General features: G+C 51.6%; 2 non-coding genes across 2 annotated transcripts; both read right to left on the bottom strand.

The window, feature by feature from the left end:
* Positions 1 to 962: 962 nt before the first annotated feature.
* TRNAL-AAG lies at positions 963 to 1,044 on the bottom strand. The gene has a single exon. It is a non-coding gene; the product is annotated as a tRNA-Leu (tRNA).
* Positions 1,045 to 2,207: 1,163 nt separating this feature from the next.
* On the bottom strand, positions 2,208 to 2,289 carry TRNAL-AAG. The gene has a single exon. It is a non-coding gene; the product is annotated as a tRNA-Leu (tRNA).
* Positions 2,290 to 4,434: the final 2,145 nt, after the last annotated feature.

Below are 4,434 nucleotides of genomic sequence, written 5' to 3'. Positions count from 1 at the left end.
TATGTACCCCCTGCACGTGTCTCACCACTGCACCCCCTGCTTATGCTCCCCCACTTCACCCCCTCCTGAAGAACTGCTCCACCACTGCGTCCCCTGCACATGCTCTACCACTGCGTCCCCTGCACATGCTCCACCACTGCGTCCCCTGCACATGCTCCACCACTGCGTCCCCTGCACATGCTCCACCACTGCGTCCCCTGCACATGCTCCACCACTGCGTCCCCTGGAAATGTGTGAACCCACAGTAACAGACACACCTACACCTGTATCGCTATTAGTGAAGCAGCCCGCACATACCGCACTATGCCAGGAACGTGCTGAACACATAACGCACTCTGCCAGGAACGTGCTGAACACACAACGCACTCTGCCAGGAACCTGCTGAACACAACGCACTCTGCCAGGAACCTGCTGAACACACAACGCACTCTGCCAGGAACCTGCTGAACACACAACGCACTCTGCCAGGGACGTGCTGAACACACAATGCACTCTGCCAGGGACATGAGAAAAATGCTTCAGAGAAAACAGCAATTGGCAGCTGCCTCACTGGTGACAATGTTTCCAAATGTTTTAAAAAATAAAATACAAACGAGATTTTAAAGGCGGAGTTTTATTTTTGGACTATTTTGATTTTATTTCACCATTATCAAGCAGAGTCACGCGCCCCCTATATGTGTAAATGCCCCTCTGTGGCAAAAACACTCACAAAACTCCCCGTGTTCCCTGCTACCCGAAATGTCTGGGTGGTGGGCCCACTGAGGACACAGCGGGGGATGAGGAGCATGCGCACTGGAGGGCAAAGGGTCTTTCTCAAACAGGATGATGTGGCACACTGGTGCGCCTCCTGGCTTCCTGAAATGTTTGTGGTGGTGGGACTGTGATATGAAGGGGGAAAGAGGACTGATGTGAAAGGAGGGGGACTCTAATATAAAAGTCAGGGCTTCTGATGTGAAAAGAGATGGCAGCGGTGGGATTCGAACCCACGCCTCCGGAGAGACTGGAGCCTTAATCCAGCGCCTTAGACCGCTCGGCCACGCTACCACATGAGTGCTGCTGGACCGAATGGGCTAACCCACTTTTTTAGGGATCCGAGAAAGAGGAGAGACAGCCGGGGAAGAGAGCGAGGAGAGAAAGCCAGGGGAGAGAGCAAGGAGAGGCAGCCAGGGGAGAGAGCGAGGAGAGACAGCCGGGGGAGAGAACGAGGAGAGAAAGCCAGAGGAGAGACAGCCAGGGGAGAGAGCGAGGAGAGACAGCCGGGGGAGAGAGCGAGGAGAGAAAGCCAGGGGAGAGAGCAAGGAGAGGCAGCCAGGGGAGAGAGCGAGGAGAGACAGCCAGGGGAGAGAGGAGGAGAGAGGACATTGTGTCCTCTATCTGCTAGGATTTACTGCAGAGGGGACATCTGGAGTCCAATACAGTCTCAGTGTAGTTGGAACTTTTGCAAATTTCTCTCCTAATTTCCAAGTGACAGGAAACTGTGTGTGTTCCCATAGAAAGACCGGGGACAGACTGAGCTTCCCCTCATTGACATACAATGCTGCTAGACCTTTAACCCTTTGTTAGGACAGACAGCGTTCAGATCTAATCTACATCTGATAAATGAGATCTGCCGGCACAGTACTCACAGGGTTCCTTATGTCATCAATACCCTGTCCAATAATAATGATTCTTATATAGGATTTATATTGCAGTTTGCGCTATATCTTAATTATTATCTTCATTTGGCTGCAAACGCGGACGTACACTTTAAGCTGGGTGTACAAGTTTTTCTTTAAATAATTGTGCGCACTTTTTTATTTACTGGAAATACGGATTTGATAAAGTTTTAAAAAACTGCGCTCATCATTATATTGTACGGGTCCCTTTCTGCTCTCAGAAGGAATAGATTGTTGCTGAGGTCTGAAGTACAATTTATTGTATAAAAGCAAAGTTGTGTCAAAGAAAGTTGAAGAGATTCGAAAAGAGATGGCAGCGGTGGGAGGCGCCACGGAAGGTACAGAAGAAAAAAAACAGCGCAAGCATTGTTTTGACAAGTACAGGTTCTTTTCAAAATGCCCTGTATCAGTCCCGATACCGATGCTAGTACCGGTATTGGGACTTCCCTACCGGAGATAGATAATATCCATCATTTTATTGTACAGGTCCTCTGCGCTCAGGAGGAATACATTGTTGTTGATGCTTTGACATGTTTTTGATTTGAAAAGAGATGGCAGCGGTGGGATTCGAACCCACGCCTCCAGAGAGACTGGAGCCTTAATCCAGCGCCTTAGACCGCTCGGCCACGCTACCACATGAGTGCCGCAGGGGTCCGAGAAAGAGGAGAGGCAGCTGGGGGAGAGAGAACGAGGAGAGACAGCCGGGTGAGAGAGAGCGAGGAGAGACAGCTGGGGGAGAGACAGCCAGGGGAGAGCGAGGAGAGACAGCCGGGGAAGAGAGCGAGGAGAGACAGCCGGGGGAGAGAGAGCAAGGAGAGAAAGCTGGGGGAGAGAGCGAGGAGAGAAAGCTGGGGGAGAGAGCGAGGAGAGACAGCCGGGGGAGAGAGCAAAGAGAGAAAGCTGGGGCGAGAGCGAGGAGGGACAGCCGGGGGAGGGAGCGCGAGGAGAGACAACCAGGAGAGAGCTAGGAGAGACAGCTGGGGTAGAGAGCGTGAGGAGAGACAGCCAGGACAGAGAGCAAGGAGAGACAGCCGGGGAGAGAGGAGTGATACTCAGGGAGAGAGCGAGGAGAGACGGCCAGGAGAGCGAGCAAGGAGAGACAGCCGGGGAAGAGAGGAGTGATACTCAGGGAGAGAGCGAGGAGAGACCGCCGGGGTAGAGAGAGTGAGGAGGTCCAGTGAGGAGAGACAGCCAGGAGAAAGACCAAGATGAGAGACATCAAGGACAGAAAACAAGAGGAGAGACAGCCAGGAGAGGGACAGCCGGGGAGAGAGCAAAGAGAGAAGAGGCAGCCAGGAGCGAGAAGAGACACAGAGCACGTGCCTGTAGAACGAGGGGTAAGAGATCAGCACATACTTGTAGAACTACAAGTGACAGCTCGGCGACAACTCTGCAGCTGCACTGTGCCAACTGATTCGATGATTGTGAAGGATCTGGAAGCGTATGCTGAATGTCCCAGTTTGATCAGAGATAGTGGTATTGTCCACATGTCTGTCCTCCCCTCCAATATGATCATCCTGTGTAGAAGTACATCAGCCCCATCTGACAATACACGTTACCTAACATCACCGATACCAATGGACGGGATACACAAACAATCCTCCCAGTCCACTGACATTTAGAATAAACACACGGGGAAGTGTGAGTGTGTGGGGATGCTGGCGATACAGCATAGTGCTCACTTTTATTATAATGCATTGCTGGGACTTGTATTCCCACATAGCTGCTGTATGATGATTATACAGCAATGCAGAATAGCACTAACTATGTAGGGCTACAAGTCCCAGCAACGCATTAGATTTTAAGTAGGGATACACCAGTCCCAATACCGGGCATTTTCACGAGTACTTATACTAATGCCCCGATACTAAAAGCAGATACCGGTGTTCTGTCAAGAACGCCGACGTAGTCGAATTTGCCGACCTCAGCATCTGCGCTTGCGCACAGACCGGTATTATCGAGGGATATAATTGCTAAGTATTTTGTTTGTAATTGTTAATTGTGACTGTTAATAATATTCCGTCCATCATTTCCTGCCATCTGTAATTTCCTGCCACGGACGGTATATAATTAACGGTCACAATTAACAATTACAAACAAATAGTTTGTAAATAAATGGCGGTTTCCTCGGTAATCCCGTCTGTACGTATGCGCAGATACTGGGTCGCCGTTCTCGACAGAACACCGGCACCAAAATTTTAAACAAGCGGTTCCCTGAGGTCCCGCGCTTGCTGGGGACCTCGGCAACCTTCCTGTTAACCATGCGATGCCAGGGCGGTTGTGGGGGGGGTTCCTTCATGGTTTCTTGCACCGGGGCCCTGAAGGTTCTAGCTACGCCTTTTAAACAATAATGATTTTATTTATTAACTTACCTTCACCTCCTCTGGCTGTTTCCTGGTGGGGGAGGCTGCCGAAAAACACACCAGTGTGTGTGTGTCCATCTCAGACGGCTGTTTGCTGAGTCCTCACGGCCGAGGCCCAGGGCTGTGTTTGAATGGATACTGGGCCCCCCCTGTAGGCTCAGGCCCCGGTGCGGCAGTTCCGCCACTGGTGCACATTACAAATACACTGCACCTCCCATTTCAGCACAGGCCCTCACTTACTGTTGCCTGTTCAATGGAGGTGCCGAATTCTTTTCCTCACATGTGAGGACGTCGGCGGCACTGAGCGGCTGAGTGTCGCGTCACTGCTGTGGGAGGCGCTCCAGGTGGGGGTCCTCTGGGCAGTCGCCGACTACCTACGTTAGGACCCCACCTGTGGCGCCACCCACAGCAGTGAC

This window comes from Nanorana parkeri, unplaced genomic scaffold (assembly GCF_000935625.1).
Source record: "Nanorana parkeri isolate BGI_ZX_2015 unplaced genomic scaffold, ASM93562v1 scaffold2324, whole genome shotgun sequence".
NCBI lineage: Eukaryota > Metazoa > Chordata > Amphibia > Anura > Dicroglossidae > Nanorana > Nanorana parkeri.
Note: the sequence above shows the minus strand (reverse complement) of the source record. Positions and strands in the feature narration are given on the sequence as shown.